The sequence below is a fragment of the Sceloporus occidentalis genome, unplaced genomic scaffold (assembly GCF_023333645.1).
Source record: "Sceloporus occidentalis isolate IW3139 unplaced genomic scaffold, rSceOcc1.0.p SCAF_45, whole genome shotgun sequence".
Taxonomy (NCBI): Eukaryota; Metazoa; Chordata; class Lepidosauria; order Squamata; family Phrynosomatidae; genus Sceloporus; species Sceloporus occidentalis.
The window spans coordinates 88,546-111,029 of NW_028317025.1; the positions used below are offsets into that span (position 1 = coordinate 88,546).

Consider the following 22,484-nt stretch of genomic DNA (forward strand, 5'->3'; position numbering starts at 1 on the left):
TTACATCAACTTAACGGTCACTTTTTAAGATGTGTTTAATATTGAAATTGTAAAGTTAATAAAATAATAAAAGCTGTATCCTGATCACACATTTATGTACTTGAAAAAATAATGCCGATAAATTCTGGCCACAGAGGAGCCTTTTTTTCCCTCAGCGCTATGTGCCAGCAGGAAGACAGGCAGGCCCTGGGAGCTGCCTGAACTTTCCATGAGAGGCCTTAGTCATTCGGCAAGGGGCGGGAGAGGGAAGAAAAATCCACATTTTCTTTCCCAAATAAGTCGAAAAACGTTGCATATTTTTTAGGCGGGAAACACCCCCCGCCCGCTGACATCACTTACAGCGCACCGCCCTCTCACAAGCCACGCCCACTCATTGCCATGACCTCACCCTAGAATTCCAAGCTGTAACTCATTGACTGCATTCATTCTGCAGGGAGCAGTTACAGGTCTGCGATCTGCTTCCAAATTCCCTTAAGCCCCTTTTTCAATTATTTATTCTTTGCACGTTGCTTTATTACAGAAGCCTCGGGTCCGGGTCGCTTTACTTTTTAGTAGTTCATTCATTTTTTCGGGGGAGGCACTCGCTGTGCGACTGCAATTGGCAACTGCTGGTAGATTTAAGCAAAGTAATACTTTAATAGTCTAGAAGTGCAACATCTTAACTCCTAATTCGTTAAAGGTATTTTGGAGGATTTTTTTTTTTTTTTTTTACTTATATTTATTTTTTTGTGCGATATTCATTGTTTGACCTCCCAGCAAGTGCTGATTGCACTATTAAGTGTTTTATTAGAACAAAAGGGAACTTGGAAGCCTGATTTAAGCTAAGCCGTAGACTTCGTGCTGCACAAGAAAGAACAGAATGGCCGGCCTCAACTCCTTGGAAGCAGTCAAGAGAAAGATCCAGGCTCTGCAGCAGCAGGCCGACGATGCTGAAGACAGAGCGCAAGGCTTGCAGAGAGAGCTGGACAGTGAACGGGAGATGCGTGAGAAAGTGAGGCGCAGCTACTCCAAACACTACGGCCTCTGTTTCCTGTCCTCTTCTGCTGACTCCAACCTCTCCTTTTTTTTTCCTCCAACATGATCTATCTACACTTTCTTCTTATTGCCGATCTGTGTCTATAAAAACCTTCTTTACACTTCCTTTCTCTCCGGCTCCTTTGTTCTTTCGATGTAATCCTACAACTTTTTCAGTCTTTCATCCATTACGATGACACTATGCAATTAGCATAAATGAAGCATCCATACATCTGTGGTTTTAATTTATGAATAGTCTTTTTTTTTTTTTAACCTTTTAAGCCCCATCAGCTGGTAAAAGACTGCTTAATTTTTGCTGAATAGTATTTATTGTATGTGGGGTGGGGTTACCTGTTAAACTTGTTGTGTATGGTGGCTTGTGAGCTTCTAAAAGCATTACCTTTGTGTGCCGCGTTCCTATAGACAATAATATACAAGTAATTTAGGTAGAATTTTTTTGTTTGTTTGTTTTTGTAACGGTTCAATGATCCTACAAGCCCATCAAATCTTGATGGGCTTGTTTAATACATGCGCCAGTATTATATAATATGGCGCCAACAACTTACGCATAGTTTCTTACGGTACATACGTTCAATGGGTATGACAAAATTAGAATTGACAAAACACAAACCGATATCTTGGGTAAAGAAGGCCCTACTCTCTATCCAGAAGAGGCACTGACATTCCATCAACTCAATGTATGGTTCTCTGAAATGCTTTGTGTACGGTAATTACATTTCTTTCCAACATCTGCAGTAGATTTTTGTTTTGGAAGACTGTTGGAAGCTATTGAAAGAGATGTTTTGTAACTCCCAAGTCCAATCTAATCAGTTGGGTATAATTGTATTCCGACGAAGGTGTCGGCCACGGTTGGGAGACACAGTTGGCTGTTGTAAATTAAAAATTCATTGCAATGGTTTATGTATTGGAAATTAACTCCCAGTCTCCAAGGATAATTAACTACTACTTGTAGGTGAGCCATTTTTTTTCTAGAGCAGTGTTGCCTAAATACATGGTGATTGGCCTGTTAGCAACTTCCTGCCAGAAGAAACGTGAGTCATTTCCTGAATTGTAGTAGATTCGGGTCAACATCCCTTCTTGCATACATTGATATTTATTTTTTTAAGGAGATCCCTGGTAGCAGATAACTTTATTCCTTGTTTTGGGAATTTACATGTCCATGTATGTGCACTTAACACGGATCTATATTTTCATTTTAAGAAGTTGGGCAATTGTACACTCTGTGTAAACTGCCAGAAAAAAAAAAACACTTTTATACAAAATGCTAACCCTCTTGTTCTATTGAGTGACTTAAAACTTGTGTATTTTTTGTCTGTGATGCAAAGCATCCAGTAATGGGGCCATTTTAAATCATGCAGATTTATGAAACCAATCTAATTCATTCCATATATAATAATCCTTTAGGTAGCAATGAAGTTTATTCATTTAAGGATATTTGTGGTTTCAGCTTCCTTACTTGATTATTCATTATGTAGCACTCGCTTGGGTTGGACCTTCATAATGTATCTGGGTTAAAACCATGACTCTATTATGTATAGTGGATAGTCCCTAATGGTGTTAACCATACTCTAGGCCAGTGATGGCGAACGCGTGGCACGCGTGCCGCTGTTGGCACGCCGAGCCGTCTTTGTGGGCACGCCGTGACTACAGTCATACACTGTAGTCACGGCGTCCCGCGGACTACATCTCCCACAGTTCTCAGTGCTGAGCTCCGGGCGACTGGATACGACGTTTATATCCAGCCCCGGCGCTCAGCATAAACAGCTGTGCGCCGCCGCACTGCACGGACTGCGAGCGGCAAGGAAAGTTAGAACGGAAGAAGCAGAAAGTAGGAAGCAGAAAGGAGTAAGGGGAAAGGAGGAAGTGGAAAGAAGGAAGGGGAAGCAGAAAGGAAGAAGAGAAAGCAGAAAGGAGGAAGAAAAGGTAAGATTTGTGGAGAACCAAGGTGGGTGGGTGGTTGATTATTGGGGGGTCTGATGTGGAGAACGAAGGTGGGTTAGGGGGGTCTGATGTGGAGAACAAAGGTTGTGGGTGGGTCTGATGTGGAGAACAAAAGTTGTGGGGGGTCTGATGTGGAGAACAAAGGTTGTGGGGGGGTCTGATGTGGAGAACAAAGGTTGTGGGGGGGGTCTGATGTGGAGAACAAAGGTTGTGGGGGGGTCTGATATGGAGAACAAAGGTGGGTTTGGGGGGGTCTGATGTGGAGAATGAAGGTGGGGGGGGGGTCTGATGGTAGATTTGTGTGTGCATATACATATGGTAAGGCATATGTATGGGCACTTGGGCAGGCATATGTGTGTGTGTGTGTATATGGCAGCTGTGTATATGTGCGTGTATGTGCATACGTCTATGGGCAGTGTATATGTGTACGTGTGTATGGGCAGTGTATATGTGTACGTCTGTTTAATAGAAAGCTCTGTTATTGTGTTTTTCTTTTTAAACAAAAGCTGTTAATTAGTTTGAAAAACTGTACGAATTGTTTTTTCTAAACTAAAACCTCGTTATTCAGGTTTAATTGCAGTGTTGGCACTTTGAAAAAAATAAGTCGTTTTGGTTTGCAGTTTGGGCACTTGGGCTCAAAAAGGTTTGCCATCACTGCTCTAGGCAGACTCTAAGACAAGTTTCAGCTGAGTGCCTACAGCATAAGTAAGACAGACTCAGACATGACCTGTTCTGACATCATTACAGACAATGGAAGGAGACCTTACCTGTTACAGCAGCAGCGCATTCCTGTGCATGAGTCATCCTGTGAGATCATTAATATGTTTCACAATTACTACACTGTGTCTATAATATTGGAGCCAGCTGCTGGTTATTGGCAGCCAGGAGCCAAACAAGGCTTTCCTTTTTGGAGATGAGCTAATTTTATTGATCCAGAAAGTACAAGTAATAGCCGCATGATCGTATGCCGTATCAACGCAGTAACCTAATTCACTTTGTGTGAATTAGAACTTCCCTAAGGGGCCGTCCCATAAAAATCTATAATTAAGTAAATTCCGAGTATAACTTGCCATGAGAAACAATTTACTTACCCAGTGGCCCCATGTTGACATCTTCATACAACTTGATCGGAAAGTAGGCAGCATACTGCGGTATGCCAATCACGTGTATGCTGTCTGATCACTGATGTTCTGCTAGCATACATGTGTTTGTTGCAAGAAGCGAACATGCATACTCTTTGAGTGTTTGCAGTAGTGGCCAGACTGGCACGATGAAAGCCGTCGTCATTGTGAAGGTTCTACTTGGTCCTTCTACAAAGGAGTTGCTATTTGACTGTCAGTATGACAAGGCCTGTCAGTTTTTTTTCTTTTCTTAACGACATCAGCATAATGAACATGCAAAATATTTTGTATTTAGTAATCCATTGGGCAACAAAATGCTGAATTTACCTTGTTCAGATGTGTTGCCTTTGTGTTATCGATTGGGACTGTGGTCGCCATGGTGATCTTTAAAGGAAGTCTGTGTGAAAGAGCTTCATTGTTAGTATATGAGATAAAAGTAGACATTCTTCCTAGTTCTTTTTTTTTTTTTTTTTTTTTTTTTTAAATTAAGTACAGTTGGTGCCTAAAGACATATTTTACTGAAGCAGCACTCAAATGTGATTTTGATATGACTCATCTTATTGCCCAAATGGAAGTGCCTTTTTCTTGACAAAAAACTTAAGTGTTGCAAGATCAACAAAATCTGATTATAGCATTTCAAGAATGTTCTCTTAAATTCTGGTTAGCACAGCTGTAAAAACATAAGGTTCAGTCTGATTCTGACATGTTTTAATGGATCAAACTGTTATTTGATCCATTATTTGCGGCATTTACAGCACGACCTGTGGACTCTAGTTGTGTTGCCTCAATATACCATTGCACTGACTCCTGTGATCTGGGGAGGATATCTGAAAACGGTTGACAGGGTTTCCCATATGAAAGCTGCAGGCACTCCCTTACCTGTTCTAAGCTGTATATTTTTCTACACTGCCTATTGCCTTATTCCATTTGTTTTACTGAAGGTCAAGCTCAATGAGCTATACATTCTACATTGTACAAAGAAGGGAACTGCTTAGGTCCAGAGAGGATAGAGATTTGAAATTGTGGTTACTTACAAAGGGTTAACGGATCAGCCTAGCAATATTTTGTAGTATGTCATGCCTCAATAGTAGGCATTGTAGGTCAAATTGATTGTTCAGGGCAGAGCACAGATTGGCTGTAGTAGATAATTGCAGTTGTACTTTGAAACAAGAATAGAGAATGAGTCTTCTGATATACAGTGTTTGCGAAAAGTGTGTTCCTCAAACACTAAAGCTCGAGCCCCTATACCAATGCTTTTGATCCAACCTAAACTTCAGGCCTTGAGGGCTGTAAGCAGTTTAATGCTTTAAAATGTTCCACGCTATGCTGGGTCCATGAACCAAGGGTATTTTAGGTACTTATCCAAAGCAGTTTAGGAGTTTAAGGATTGTCGAGTCTCTTTCCATTGTGATTGTTCTGAATATAACTTCCTGAGCAGGAAATTCATAGTGAAACTACAAACATTGTTCTCTTAAACTATGGCAACTCTGGGATATGTTTTGGCCTCGATATTACATGATTACCCATAACGAGCTTCAGGTCAACAGATAAACTAAGCTCATTCGGCATCATACATGATTTTAGGAACATGTATGTTTATACAACATTCAACACAGGTGGGTAATTTAAGATGACCATATAACAGATTTTAATATTTCTTGTCACACAATGAGTGCCATAGTTTGTGCAACCACTGATTGGACCTCACTGCTGAAAACCCCAGAAAAAATGTCCTGTCCAATGTTATTATGTTATAGATATAAACAAAAACATAATTCATCATCATTTATTAAGGTGGATCTGGCACTTGCAAACCTTTCTACCAGGCCCGGACTGGCCTAAGATTGACTTAGGGGCTGATGGAGCTGCAGCTCCAGGCCCCTACCTTAAAATATGCCCAGTCAGGACCGAACTGACTGGGCCTATGCGGCCTCTACGGCCGCATTAACGCAGGGCATAAGGGGCACCTGCCCCTTAAGCCCGCCGCAACTGCGTCCGGGTCCGCCACTCTAAGGGGCCGGGAAGCCTCCACCAGGGCCGGCCTTAGGGGTCTGCGGCCGCACAGGGCTTCCATTAAAACATCGTTTGTTTTTTTTAAACTTTAACATCCTCCATGTTAAATAAAGTTTTTGGTAACTTTATTTAACATGGAGGATGTTAAATAAAGTTTAAAAAAAAAAAAAGATGTTTTAATGGAAGCCCTGTGCGGCCGCAGACCCCTAAGGCCGGCCCTGGTGGGGGCTTCCCGGCCCCTTAGAGTGGCGGACCCGGTCGTAGTTGCGGCGGGCTTAAGGGGCAGGTGCCCCTTATGCCCTGCTTTAATGCGGCCGCATAAGCCCAGTCAGTCCGGTCCTGCCGCGGGCCCGGCCGCAGTTGCTGCTTGCTCCGGCAACAAGGTAAGTAGGGTGAGGGAGGGGGGTGCAGTGAGAAGGGGCAGAGGGGGGTTAGATAGTGAGAAATGGGGAGAGGGGATAGATAGTGAGAGGGGGAACATAGTGAGAAGGGGCAGATAAGATGGGGAGAGGGGGTAGTGTGAATGCGTATGAGAATGAATAAATGTGTGGATGAATTGTGTGAATGCGTATGACAATGAATTCATGTGTGGATGAATTGCTTGAATGATTTGTGAGACTGCATTAATGAATGTGTTAATGATTTGTGTGAATGAGTAAGTGCAAAGATGGTACATGAAGGGTGGGCTTTAACAATAAATAAATAAAAATGGGCTGCTTGGGCTTAAATGCCCGGGCCTATTTTTTGTCCCAGTCCGGGCCTGCTTTCTACAGTAGGACATAGAGCAGTGGGTTGTACATTTGTGCCACTTATTTTTGCAAACATTTTCTGATTGTTTCGTAGCTACTCGGATGTTTTGTACAATAGGTTTTATTTTACAAGGAAGCTTCTGCCGCGGCTTGCTTTAATTTCCCATCCCTTACAAAGCATTCGCAAAGAATTCCAGATGTCTTTCCTCTTTGTTTTCAAGCCCACAGGATGTCAGAAGAAATGCCATGACATGTTGGCAACATCACATTTCAAAGACTGGTAGAAAATGTGTAGGTTTTGCATGAAATATGGGCATAATGCGCTTAAATATAAAAAGTAATGATCATAGCATAGTGCAAGAACAATAACGATGTGGAATTCTCTGCCTGCAAAGGTAGTTTTAACAGACGTTTAAACAGCAACTGGATGAATACATGCAAAAATCTAATATTCAGGTACATCATTTAAATTTTATTTTTTTTTTGCCTTCCTTTGGATCGACAGCAATTAATAGATGTGGGAAAGGCTGAACGTGACGGACGCATGCCTTTTTTCAGCCTGTGTAACCAGTGGAGTGTTCTTACTGACTGCCCATTGTTACATTGTGTATAGTGTTTAAAATGTTACCCAAAATATTGCTAGTCTTTTAGTTAACTGATTGTTTTAGTAATGCTATTATCAAAACAGCTGTGATTTTGCAGCTTGCTTCAGGAAAGTACACTGACTGCTCCATGCAACTCTGCTTTGATCTTTTACATCTGGAAAATTCCAAACAATGGTTGTCATATGGCTTCATTTCATCTTAAGCTTTCAGTGTGGGCTCAACAAGTCCTGTATATTCAAGAACATATAGGATGAAGAAATATTCTGTACTTTAGGTAACTGTACTTTAACACTTAATACCAGACAATATTGAGTGGGAAAGAGCAGTCAGGTGATAGTACAAATATGGCAGGAATGGGACAATGTGGTAAATAAAACGCTTTGTGTGGCACGTTACTATTTTACCACTGCCGACAACACAATTCCAGTAAACGAAAAATCTACATTTAAAAAAAAAACAAAAAAAACTTTGGATGACTTGAGGGTGTGTGCTGTCACGTGTCACCATCTGCTTTATTGAATCCCTATGGTTTGAACCAACTCCTTTTCAGCTGTGCTTTTGTTTTCTCGGACATCACATCTATTATTCATGTATCTCCCTGTTATGTTGTATCACTTTGTGTGCATCTTTGTTGCCGTATCTGTGGTTGTATGAAGTGGCTTTTAATCCTTTAAAGTAGGCACAGGTCTACCTATATATAGCTTTCCACCACACTATTTGTTTAAGCCAAGGCAGTCATGTGATTCCCTGAACAAAATGGGATGGTTTTGGGTTTGTTGGAGTCATCTATAGTGCAAAGTTTAAAAACAAAAACAAAAAAACCCTATTGTCACCCTACCAACCATTGAAATGCTCTTGCTGAAGGGATAAGGCCACTTTACATTATTGTATTTTTTTTTTTCTTCATGTGACAGTAGCCATTATAATGTTTTGCAATGGTTGAGGACCATGTATACAATAAGAAATCTGGGACCGATAGATAAAATGGAGATAGTCTGGCATGTGTTAGCGGTTTCCCACATCAGCATTCTGTTGTATTTTCAGGCGTAGGATCCAGCTGTTCCTACAACCCGGGGCTTAGCAGGCAGCTTCCTGTTCTCTGCCACTAGTGATTTCTCCATATAAGGACAGACCTTCTCAATAAGGTCACGTGTGTATGAAGGAAAAGGTGGAGTTCACATGACTCCATATGTTCTAATCCATACCTCCCTCTCCTTTTTACATACGACATTCCAAAAGGCACTTGGGAATCTTCTGCGACCTTCTGTTGCGCACAGGCTCTTAATTATTGTTTAGCCGTTTTGATTTTACCACTTTTCTAAACCGAGGTCTACAACAATCTAGTGAAACGACAATAATGTAATTCCAGCGAATTAATCCATGCATTTATTGTGTTGCTGCCGGTCTCGCTGGGAGGGAGGACTAGCTACTAGCTGGATGTTACCCCCTTGATTTCTGTGGATTGCATATATGTACATCTACATACAGTGCTTTCACAAGCTGACCAATGTCAGATGTACAGCCAAACACAGAAACACTTATAAGTAAGAGCAGGAAATCAGATTTCCAATCTTTTATTTATTTATTTGAGAAAGGGAGTCCCAATGTTACTTGCAGAGCTCCACTGATGGCACAGGGAACGGCCTTGGCAAATGTGTGGTCAGCAGCGCTAACTGACCGCTATTTATGTTGCAAGGTTTTGACCTTTGTTGCAATAGAAGTTTATTATATGATGTGTGTGTGTGTGCGTGTGCGTTTAAAGCAATTTGTAAGAACCTTTATAGTGACAATGCTGGAACTTGTACAGCAACATAGGAGTTGCTATATTGTCCATTTGTCACGTAGGCAGTACCATAAATGGGTACAATGTATATTTCTGGGCACAAACGTTTCATCTTTTTCAGGCTGAAGGAGAAGTTGCTGCGTTAAACCGCCGTATTCAGCTTGTGGAAGAAGAATTGGACAGAGCTCAGGAACGTCTTGCCACCGCCCTGCAGAAACTGGAGGAAGCAGAGAAAGCTGCTGATGAGAGCGAGAGGTAAATAAGCTGTGGTTACAATCCAGCTTCCCTGTTACAGTTGGCTGTGGGAAGTTCCTGCTTTTTTTTTTTTTTTTTTTTATATATATATATATATATATATATATATATGTCGTTCTTTGAACCCTTCAGCAAGCACATGGTTCTAATTACCTTTTTTTTCCTCTCTCTTCCCTTGGGGGCATTCACATTGGTTATCTTTATTTGGCTCAATCAGGCATAATTTAATTTAGAATGAAAATATTTTTAATGTAGGAAACCTTTGAGTGATGGTCACATTAGCATGCACCCAAACCTTTTTGTTGATGTTACTGCACACCCTCTGCACACTCCATTCTGTCATTGTGGCTGCCTTGAAATGAATACCCCCCACCAACATTAACTGTTTTGCGTGTGTGTTTTATTTTGGTTTTCCTTTTCTTGTTGTCTACCTCGCACTAGGCTTTTTAATGGTTTTATTCACTTTTTACATAGTAAAAATGCATTGTATTTGCTTTTTCATGTTAGAGGTATGAAGTCATAGAAAACAGAGCAATGAAAGATGAAGAGAAAATGGAGATTCAAGAGATGCAGCTGAAAGAAGCCAAACACATTGCAGAGGAAGCTGATCGCAAATATGAAGAGGTAAGCAAAGGAATTGTACCGGCTACAATTAGTTATCCTAGGGATTGTTGGATTGATTAGTAATGCTCCTGCCAGCAGAGGCTGTGTCTATAGAATGCTTAAGCTCTTTCTCCTTTTAAAGTAGGATTGGGGATTACCAGGAGAGGTCAGAGGTCAATCAACTATTGACATTCCAGTAGAAGTAGTGTTTATGTGTAGACGGGCTGGGACCCATACAAAAACATGACCACCATTCAGACAATGCACTAGTAACTGTACCCCTGTAAACATAAGAGAAGAAACAATATATATTATGTGATGATGGAAATGTGTAACTTCATTTTACTGATGAAATCCTCCCGAGAACTTTTTTTTTTTTTTCTTTAAACTGCTTTGTGACTTGTTTGACAGCATTGATAACTTAATGCTTCTTAGGATAGGTCACTTTGTGAAAACTATACAATTGCCTTAGCAGATGTGGCAAGGTTTTTAGTGTGTTCAACATGAGTCATGTGTATTGTCATGTGGTGACAAGGCTATCATGATGACAGTGCTTTTCCTCATCCATTATTTAAATTTATTGGGTGCTATTGTACCGCCTGCTGTTGATGCAGTTACCTTGGGGCCAGTCTGATCTCTGTTCAATGAAATGTTATCTGTTTCCTCTGTTTTATATTAACATGCACTGGTTTCTGTTCAAGGTTGCTCGGAAGCTGGTCATTCTGGAGGGAGAGCTTGAGAGAGCAGAGGAGCGTGCAGAAGTGTCCGAACTGTAAGACTAAAAACTTATATTTAATAATAATGTCTTAAAGATTTAAACACTGATTGGATAGACTTAAAGTTATACTCACTAAAGGGCCTGACCAAGGATTGATGGGGTTTTTAAACATCTAGTCTGCCTGTTTTTCAAGATGTACCAAATGATTCTTATCTGCCCAAAGATTAGCTTTCTTTAGAACCAGTCTTCATGTCCTTTATAACGGCATTAATACAGCTTTACATGGCTATTGCTTTAAGCACATTCCCCTACCTTTCTATATCATGTGCATAGTAATAGTCCACCTAAGCAAATCAGCATAACTATACCTATTAAACTTTTCAAATGATTTAACAGTTCTACATTTGTGTAACCTCTAGCATGTTGTTCTGTGAAGACTTCACTGTTAAAAATCATGCTTATTATCTGCTCCATTGTAACTTTATGGCATCTAACTTGGCAAATCTCAAGAACATAATGCGTAAGGAAGCTGTTGATTTGGCACATATGATTGAGCAGATTTGGCCTTTAAATCTGGCTTGCTGACATGGTGATTTGCCAAGGAAAGTGAGAAGGGGGGGGGGGGACCACGATAGTCTTTGTTCTGCCTCTTAGTAGCTTTTTTATGAAAGCGTGCGGCTGCCTGTTTGTGGCCGCTAATCTCATTTACACATGTTGTCATATTTTACTGCAGCAAATGCAGCGATTTGGAGGAAGAACTGAAAAATGTGACCAACAACTTGAAATCTCTCGAGGCTCAATCCGAGAAGGTAAGTGGGAAACGTGCGGTAACGGAACACTCCTCATTTATCAGTCACTCTGAAGTTAACAGCGTCGCATTATGTTTCCTGTAGTCATTGTTGGCATCTGTTTAAAAAGGAAGGGTGGGTGGGAGCTGATATCCTAATGGCATATTTGCCCTTCCAGCTTGTGCTGCATTTTAAACATACATTTTATTTACTGTAAAATATCTGGTACTTCATTTTGTTTCCTACTTTAGGAATCTTGATAGGTGGATTGAAACAAACCTTTTTTTTTTTCTTTTTCTTTTTTTCCACTGTATTCAAGCCTATTTAAAAGACTTGGATTAAACAATTCATTATTTTCCCTCACTGTTGTGAAGATTTAGAACATTTGTTCCACATATCAAACAACCAGTGGCTATGTTGCAATAGGAGCATGCTGTATTGGTATCAGATTACCAGGCATCTACATAACATAAATAATTTAGACACAAGGAGGGGGAGCACATTTCAGTAAACTATTGTAAGTTTAAACAAAAATCTTTCAGCCATTTCATGTTTTCATATTCAGTATATTTTCTGTTAGATTTAAGGAATTCATATGTAAATGCTAGCCGTACAACAGCTGTTACCAAGAGAACCGTTGGTGTAGTAATGAAATTAACTTTTTTTTTAAGCCACAATAATGGATGATCTGCGCTTTTTAGGGGAAATATAAATTCTGTTTATTAAACTCTATTTGGTGAAACAGAGAAAAGATAAATTGTGCACTCCATTTCTAATCAATAAGTTGCGTTACTAGCATTTGAGTTTTAACAAAAATCTTCAATTGTGTAATTTATACTTTTTTTTTAATTTTAAAGTATTCTGAAAAAGAAGATAAATATGAAGAAGAAATTAAGATTTTAACAGACAAACTGAAAGAGGTGAGTAATATAGCTAATTTCTATTCAATGGGAAAGCTACAGTGGCTCTTGCAATCTGTTCAAAACAATGTCAAATTCCTTTGTTTGTTTGTTCCAGGCTGAAACAAGGGCCGAGTTTGCAGAAAGAACAGTTGCCAAACTAGAAAAGACTATTGATGACCTGGAAGGTAAAATTAAGGTTTTTTTTTGTTTTTTTTTTAAAATATAATTCGAACACCAAAAAATGCAGTGCTGGCTAAAACTACAGCCCCCAAAGATCAAACACTGCCCCAGAGACCTGGTAATCAGCTGGCATACTGGGAACCTCTTAGCTAATCGACCATTCAATCTTGATCTACTTCTGCAAAAGCTTGTTTTGTTGAAGGCAGGAGTAGTGGAGAAAAAAAACCTGAATGTCACTCAAACAATTGAAACAATTCATAGTAACCCCTTGTAAGTGTACCGTCTTGCACAAATGCTTACGTTTTTGTTTGTTTTGTATTGTAAGATGGTGTTTACGTTGTCAGTCTCTTCACTATACACTCTAAATAAATATTTATTTCTTTTTTTGCACATTCTTCCCTTTCTTCATGCTTACTTGGCTCTTCTCTCCTCTCCGACCCATGCGTGCCTCTTCTGTCTGCTAGATGAGTTGTATGCACAGAAGCTGAAATACAAAGCTATCAGCGAGGAGCTTGACCATGCTCTCAATGATATGACCTCTTTGTAAACCATCCCAGTGGTTCCAAGTCGTGTTTGGTCTTTTTCATTCTCTCCTGCCAATTTCTGATCTGTTTGTCTCTTGCTGCACTTCTATAAATTTTCTGACAAATAAAAACTTCTTTGCACCTTTCTCCATTTCTTCACTTTTTTCTGTTATCACAAAGAGCATGTGTGAGTGTACTGAGTTGAATTGAATGATAGGTAGGCCTATCATGTGAAATCTATAGTGCATCCCACATGATTCGACACCTGTATGTTCTGATGTTAGACAGGCTAGATATTTTCTTTTATCATGGGGGGGGGGGCATAAACAAACTGTGGGCATGAGAAGTTTTAGTGTTTCACAATGTTTTACAATGTTTCTTGTAGATAAGTTGGCAAATGCCAAAGAAGAAAACTTGGGAATGCATCAAGTTCTCGACCAGACACTACAGGAACTGAACAGTTTATAATGGAACATGATGACTCCACACACCCAAAACCATTCCCTCCTTTTCTACATTCTCGCATGTAATCTTATAACATTCCAAGGGAGCAAAAAATGAACGTGACCAAATATTTTATTTTTAAGAGACCTTTTTACAAGTCCAGAAATCATGTTTTACATTGGTTCTTTGTACACTTTTTTTTTTTTTTTTTTTTTATATACTAAAGTCCCAGTGTAAATTCAGTTCTAGAATCGTCACGTGTTGTACTGTCTTTGTCTTATGTTATTCTGTTACAGGACCACAAAGTATTGGTATAAAATGTCAAAGCTATAGGATTTTTTTTTTTTTTTAATTCTATCAATAAAATCAAACTGGGAAATATCTATGCTGTAGTGAACATTGTTGTTTTCTTGAAAGGTATAGATAGAATATATTTTTCTGTTTACTTTTATGTGATGGGCAATACACAGCAAATACATAATAAATAGCCCTTTTTGGTACTGATGTTTGTACCAAGCTTTTTATCGCTCACAGGGCAATATAGATACTTTTCTATCACATTATACAGATATAGTTATATATAGATTAGATGTGCTAAATGCATCGGAACAGAAATGTCATTTTTGGGTATTATGGTATCTCTCAATCATTCTTTAATGTCAAAAGCTCGCATTAAATGTTACAAATTGTAATATCAAAGTTTTTTTTAAGTGGGATTTATTGGGGGGGGGGGTTCTTTTATTATTCCATTCTTAGAATACCTGGGAAAGCGTACTTCCTGGGTTTGGCTTGGTGTAGTTGTTTACCTACAAGGTAACACTTTTTTTTTATTTTCATTTCCTCCATAGTCTCCAGCTCACTTTTTCAGCATCTTTACAGCAGCATATCTTGAATCCATGTGAATATAGAGGCACAAACAAGTACTGTCAAAAGTTGTACAAATTGAACTATTTAGTAATATGCTCGTGCTTTTAACTTCTAATGCTTCATCCATTGGTGGAAATACAGCTAGTATAATACGTAAGTTAAAATGATAGATAGCAAGATCAAACTAAATATTGCCAGGGGTGCCAGATCTATCATTTTTATGTAATGTAGATCACATTTAACACATGCAGCCCAGCTGTGTGTCGGGTTTTTAAGCTGCATTTTAAACGTGTATTAATTGTACACACTAGTGTCAATTGGCAACTCTAATTATGCATTGATTTATTGCTACAGTATCAAACTTGTGCTGTGAGACTTCTTGATGAAAAGGTGCTATCACTAGAACTTGTGCAATATATTACCACAGGAACCTCTCTTCTATCCGAGGATTACCCCAACACATTAGTTGGTTTGCTAGATATCCTCACAAATGACTTGGTTGATCATTATTTCGTGTGGTAAGATTTGTCACAGGTAAGTGGTTGTCTTGCTTGTGTTGAGACAAACTGAAGATCTGTGGGGAGCTTTAGAGGTTGGGATTGTAGGAAAAGAATGAGAGCAACTGAGCAAAGAAATAGCTGAGGGGAGGTAATGGGTCCATGGAATGGCGAGGGATGGGGGCCCACAAACTTAGTATATTCAATATGCCTCTAGGCAGAGTACCAAATTAAGGTTAAGGAACAATGGTTATACTATAGAGATGTGACACCTTGCTGTATCTTGATTGTGGACCTTGTTTGCATAAATTATGTACCTAAAGTCATTATTTAACTAAACATTTTCCTGAAACACAATCAGGAGTTATGTTAATGTCAATTTGCTATGCCCCCCTCACTCGCATATAAAATGATTTCTGTAAAAAGCCATGAAATAACCTAGATAGATTTTGAGAAACTAAAGACAAGGTGACCTGGGGATACAGATAAGAGGGATGGGTTCATGTTGTACAGAGCACTGGTTAGACCTCGCTTGTATTGTGTACAGTACAGGACACTCAAGAAGATCTACATACTTTGGAGAAAGTTCAGAGAAGGGCTACTAAGATGGTTCATGGACTACAGGATATACGGTAATTTACCCAGAAAGGTTAAAAGATCTTAACATATATAGCCTGGAAGAAAGATGTGACTGGGGATATGATAGAAACATTTAAATACTTAAAGGGAGTCAACATGATAAAGGAAGATAGTTTATTTAAAAGGAGAAATACTACCATAACAAGAGGACATGGCCTTAAGATAGAGAGGCAATAATTTAACAGTAATATGACGCACTATTACTGTCACGGAAGGCTCCATGGCCTGGGCTCCTCTCTACAGACTTTGGGCCCTGGCCTTGGAAGGGGTTCTGTTTTTGGGGAGGTGGGTACAGGGGATCCATTGGAACTACTTCCCCCTCGTACGGAGTGCCACATTTCCCCAATTACCAGAGAGACTGAGGACTGTGGAGCTCGGATGCACATTTGGGGCGCCTGCATTTTGAGAGGGGGTATATGTGCAGTGTTTTACTCTCCATTGGGTCCGGACTTACAGGACAGACCTCCATGACCAGTATTTGCACCAGGATCTGATATCCAGCAGGTTTCAGACAGAAGTCAGGAAACGCCCGTGTTTACCATCCTCCCCACAGACTACAATAGTGACCCCCTACTGGGCTGAGTGCAAATGCTGAGCTGCGTATAAAGGAGGCCCTGATGCAGAACTACGCGTGGTTTGCTGTGTCTATTGTATGTAAATTACCCCCTTGTACTGTTTAAATACTGGTGTGTTTTCAATAAAACGGAGTCCTGTTTTCCCCAAAACATTGGGGCTGTCTGATGCTTGGGGTGGGCTGCTGTTATAACTAACTGTACTTTCATGGCTAGCCACAGCGCCAATGCAGCAGCATCTCCCTTCTCTCAACAATGCTGGTTCTGTCTGGAGCTAAAGGGGTTAACCGCTGGTGTCCTCGCAGGAGTAGGCGTCCTGTCACAATTACTTCTCTGAAAGTGTAGTGGGTGCATAGAATAGTCTTCCTGCAGAAGTGGTAGAGATTAATACGGTGAAGGAGTTAAAGCAAGCATGGCATAGCCATAAGGCTAAGCTAGATATAAGATATGGCCAGAGGTTGGACATACTAGATGGGACGAATGGTCAGGGCCGGCCCGACAATGGAGCCGAGTGGGGCAACCGCTCCAGGCGGCACTTCGCCGCCCCAAGCCCTTTTTTTTTTTTTTAAAGCGAAAGAGAGAGAAAGGGGCGCCGCTGTCAGTACCGCTTGGCGCCCCTCGCTCTCTCCTCTGCGGCGAGTCTCCCTGTTCGGTCTCGGTGCTGGCTTGTAATGCTGAGTGCCGGAAGATTTCCGGCGCTCAGCATTACAAGCCGGCACCGAGACCGAACAGGGAGACTCGCCGCAGGACTGCTGAAAGGTAAGTACAAGAAGGGGGGGGGGGCGGCAGGGACGGAGGGAGAGGAAGGGTAGATAAGGGGGGGCGGCAAGGACGGAGGGAGAGGAAGGGTAGATAAGGGGGGGGGCAGCATTTTACAATTCGCCCCAGGCGGCATTTTGCCTTGGGCCGGCCCTGCGAATGGTTATCACTTTCTATGTTTTTCGTCAAAGGAGTGCTCTTCTCTATTTCACCTAATTTGTCCCCAAGTCTGAATGACTATGAGTGCTAGCGCATACTCACACATAAGGCAATGGTGAACTTTTCTTGCTGGCCTGCCTGTTGTATGGATATGTGTATATCACAGAAAACAATTAACATTAGTTGCGGGACGTACTTAATCGTTACTTTGTGTTAATTGTTCTGAAAAGTACAGCACTTTCGCTTCTGCTTACATGTATTTTTTGAGCTACAGTCCAAAGTAGTCTTAATCGTATATTGAACTATAGACCAATACCTGTAAATGCTTATTTTTCTTATCATGTTGTTTCAAAGATTTCCATAAATGGTATGCGCTCTAAGCAGATGATTCAGCTTATCTGTCTTCACACATGATATTAATAGAGCGGAAAGGCATGAGGTAATGCTCCACATCACAGGAATTTAGCATGTGAATGTTAATAACTGATTTATTAAAGTTGGCATTTATCAAAATGATTTTTTCCTGTGCCAGGCTAAAAACACATGAGACCTGTCATCTTTGCTGTGGCTCGAAGAAAGATTATCGAATTGGCCATCTCAAAATGAAAAGGGGCTTGTGTGTTTTTGAATGTACTAGAAGACACTCCTCTGTTGAATTTTCATCAGCTGATTTTATTTTTTTTGTGGGTAGCCATTACGGGGCCAATTTTTTTAAAATTTTGTTTTAAGATATAGAATACTGTATACAGAAATATAGTTTTGCATTTCATTTTGTTCTAATAAACAAATGATAATAATGTGCAAACTTTATTATTACTTGTTACTACTTGTTATGTCCTGTCTACCCATTGTATAGCGCTACGGAATTTGATGGCGCTATATAAAACAAATAATAATAATATAACTCTAAGCTAATTTTGACCCTCTTTCTTCCATCCATTTGTCTTAAATTCCCTATTCAATGTCTTCTACGAGTTTATTTCTTGTTTCCATGTCAACTGGATCGACAAATTTGATTTTTGAAAACGAAAATGTTGGACGAATTTAGCTTGTACCAAAAACGGCAATAGGCGAATTTCGTTGAATTCAAATAACTTTTTCCACCCTCAAATTGAACAGGAAAACAAAAATTAAATTTTTCCACTGACGCCCAAGTCTACTCTATAGCATGATCAGAGACGGACAGACTACTGCTCTGTGACCAGTTCTCAGTTAACTTTCTATTAGTAATAATTTTATCTCTATAGGGAGGGGCCAGTACAGGTTTATATATATATAAACAAATACAAAAAGGAAGCACTCACCTGAACTAGCATTAATTATAAGGGGGTGCTGCTGAAGACCAAAATCATACACAATCTCTAAATTGTATTTAGGTTAGGACCCACCTCCATTGGAGTACTTTGGCGTAGTGGTGGGCTTAGCATAATATGGCCATATAATGTGACTAAAACTCCAATTTTGTCATCTTATATATATATACATAGTGAGAAATACTGTAAATATTAGAGCTAGTGCCTAAAACCCATAGTTTATTAGGAGTAGTATAAGTGATCAGGATCTAGTGTCACGCAAGTATAAAACGCTAGACAATGTATTGTGGACATAAAGTTGCCACCTTTTGCTGAGCCATTTCCTTTTGAGGCTGGGTGTGCCCAGAGTGTGACCATGGACATGGTTTTACTATTGACAACTAAAATGCTCTGTGTAGCAGAGAGAAAGGAGAAAGAAACACAAGTAAGAAACAAGAAAAGGGAAGGGCAAGAGAAAGGTGGGAAGAGAGAAAAAAATAAAGATGGGTGAAAGGAGAGGAGAAAAAAGAAAGGAAAGAACACAGAAAAGACATTAAGGAGAAAAGAGAGAGAAATGAGTGATGGGGTGGAATAAAGGAGAAAAAGAGAGACCATTGGCCATCATCTCAATCTACAATTTTTCACCTCAATACTGTAGCTGCATCCTATGTGTGAACACAAAAAGCAAATCATGCCCCGTTCCCACACACACTGATTCTTGTCCTTCCCTTCTCATGCATTCCAGGACCCTGATAAGTGCAACAACCAGTTGTGTTAATTTGTACAAATGCTGCCCAATCCCCCCCTGCGGTATTCATAATTACATAGCAACCAGACCAGCACTGGGACGTAACGAGGTAAATCTTTGATCCTTTAAACCTGGACAGGTGGAAACCTAAATTGGACATTTAATTGGTGTATATGACACAGTGTGGGGAAGATGATAAACACGGGCGGCTCCTTGACTTCTGGCTGAAAGCGGTGGGATAGTGGCCATGGAGTTTTTTGTCCTGTAAGTGCTCACCTGACAGAGATGAATACCATACATAAACCCCCTCCCAAAGTGCAGGTGCCCCAAATCTGTGTCCGAGCTCCACAGTCTTTGGAGTCTCTGTTCCAGGGCTAAGAAATAGTCCCAATGGACCCCCTGTACCCACCATTCCAAAAACAGAACCTCCAAGGCCAGGACCCATAGTCTGTAGGAAGGAGGTTTGCTTTCTGGCCCCTCCAGGAGTCCATGGCACGGATGCTTCCGTGACACTGAGACACCTGAAGAGTGCAAGCTGCTGCTGCATCACTACTATAGTGAGGTCACGAAACACATGTTATGTGGGTCCACCAGGTGCTTCAGTGACAGGGAGCCCAGGGACCTCACTTGGTGAAATAGAAAAGCAACCTTTCTTCGGAGCGCCCTTGCAGCCAACGGATGGCCCCAACTTCCCTGTTCTCCTAGGTGAGAGAGTAGGAAGGCCGGGCTCAGCTGGACCCAATACACCAGTACCAGGCATAACCCCCTGGTGCTGGAAAAAGTTCTTCTATTTTGCTTATTTATCACATTTAAATGGTTTCAGATCATCCAACTAATTTTAATATAAGATAAAGACACCATGAGTAAACACAAAATGCAGTTTTTAAATGATAATTGTATTGTATTCAAAACCTATATCACCCATGTGAAAAAAAAAATCGCCTCCCTAAACCTAATAACTGATTGTGCCACCCATGGCGGCACAACCATGGGTTTTCAAGCATGAAATGCCCTTTCAAGTCAGGACTTTGACTGGGCCACTTCAAAACCTTCATTTTGTTTGCTTTTTTTAAACATTCAGAGGCGGACTTGCTCAAGTGCTTCAAATAATTTTCCTGCTGCATAAGTCAACTGCAGAAATGAATGGTTGGATTTGATATTAGAGGTCAGAATTCATGGTTCCATCAATTAGGGCAAGTCGCCCAGGTACTAAAGCAGCAAAGCAGCCCTGGACCATTACACTGCTGCCACCATGTTTGGCTTTTGGTATGGTGTTCTTATTGTGTTAGCCAGAGCCGGCCTTAGGTGTTCTGGCGCCCTGTGCGGACTACTCCTCTGGCACCCCCCATCCCAAAAAAAGAAAGTAACAAAACTTGTAACAAAACCCCAATCACTATATACTACGCCAAACATTGATGTGGTCTAGGCCTACCACTTCATTGTCTGGCTTAGTAGTAGGGATGCACCGAAACGAATTCTGGACTGAAACCGAAAGTGCAGCATTTACCTGGCCAAAACCGAATATGACCCCCCCACCACCCCATAAAAAAATCTAACACTTTTATTTAAAGTAAGTAACACACCAAAATAGGACAAAACAATTAAATAATATTATATATATATATATATATATATATGATTAACAGCAATCACATTCCTATCATGCCCAGGCATACCCAGATTCCAGGATTTACTCGCAGACTTGGCATGATAGGAGTATGATTGCCCTATCTACCCCTTCTCACTCTCTTCGGCCCTATCTACCCCCTTTCCCCTGTCTCACTCCCTTCTCCCTATCTACCCCCTCCTAACTATCTACCCTTTCCCTCTTTGAAGTTCACTTACCTTTCAGGAGTCCTGCGGTGGGGGTGCAAGGCCTCTGCCTCCCAGCTCTGTATGGAACAGTATAGAGTGATGGGAGTTATGATGTACTTTTAGAGCATAATTAGATCATGAAAAAGACATTGGAAATGGTACAGCATAACACCCATCACTCTCACACACTTACCAATCCACACGTATACCAATCCACACGTATACCAATCCACACATATACACTAATCCACACATATATACCAATCCACACACATACCAATCCACACACATACTAATCCACACACATACCAATCCACACGTATACCAATCCACACGTATACCAATCCACACGTATACCAATCCACACATATATACCAATCCACACTTACCAATCCACACATATACACTAATCCACACATATATACCAATCCACACATACCGTATTTTTCGCTCTATAAGACGCACCTGCTGATAAGACGCACCTAGATTTTAGAGGAGAAAAAAAAGGAAAAAATATTTTGAGCTAAAAAATGGGCTAAAATATTTATTACAATAACTGAATAAGCTATGAACACAGTAAGACACACACAGTAAGACAGACACAGTAAGACACACACAGACACAGTGAGACACACACAGACACAGTGAGACACACACACACAGTAAGACACACACAGTAAGACCTCCCTCCCTAACCCCCCCTTCTCAGGATCTCCCCTCTAACTCCCTAACCCCCCCTTCTCAGGATCTCCCCTCTAACTCCCTAACCCCCCCTTCTCAGGATCCCCCCCCCCGCCCCGGTCACTTACCTTAAACTCCTGTGTTGGAAGCGTGAGGCGTTTGTCTCGGGTGCCGGCGCTTCACTGCTGAGGGCCGGCGTCTGACGTCATATGCCGGCGCCCAGCGTAAAGCGCCGGCACCCGAGACAAACGCTTCCAACACAGGAGTTGAAGCGCTGAGGCAGGCGGCGGTGGCGGTGGCGGCCGCCGCCAGCAAAGGATTCCTGTATATCTGTCAGGCAGGGGGGCCCGAGAGTTGCCGAGCGGTTGTCTTCAGCAACCGCTCGGCACCCCTTGGGCCCCCCTGACTGGCAGAAATCCAGGACTCCTCTGCTGGCGGCCGCCGCCGCCTGCCTCAGTTGCGACCCCGGATTTATCGGCGTATAACACGCAGGTAGGGTTTAAGCTCCGGATTTTAGTTAAAAAAGTGCGTGTTATACGCCGATAAATACGGTATATCGTTGCCCCCCCCCCCCTCCCTCCCTCCCTGCGTGCGTGCATGCATCTTCGCTCCATAAGACGCGGCTGATTTTTCATCCTACTTTGGGAGGAAAAAAACTGCGTCTTATGGAGCGAAAAATACGGTATATACCAATCCACACACATATATACTAATCCACACATATACACTAATCCACACATATATACCAATCCACACATATATACCAATCCACACACATATATACCAATCCACAC

At 41.0% G+C, this 22,484-nt stretch overlaps 1 pseudogene across 1 annotated transcript in view; it reads left to right on the forward strand.

Moving 5' to 3' along the window:
• LOC149289398 (tropomyosin alpha-1 chain-like) overlaps positions 1-13,240 on the forward strand; it is a 36,528-nt pseudogene extending 23,288 nt beyond the window's left edge. The window contains exons 3-9 of the transcript XR_016277342.1: positions 9,369-9,513; positions 10,020-10,126; positions 10,807-10,877; positions 11,557-11,632; positions 12,469-12,531; positions 12,629-12,698; positions 13,158-13,240. The product of XR_016277342.1 is annotated as a tropomyosin alpha-1 chain-like (transcript). The remainder of the gene's footprint in view (positions 1-9,368; positions 9,514-10,019; positions 10,127-10,806; positions 10,878-11,556; positions 11,633-12,468; positions 12,532-12,628; positions 12,699-13,157) is intronic.
• Positions 13,241-22,484: the final 9,244 nt, after the last annotated feature.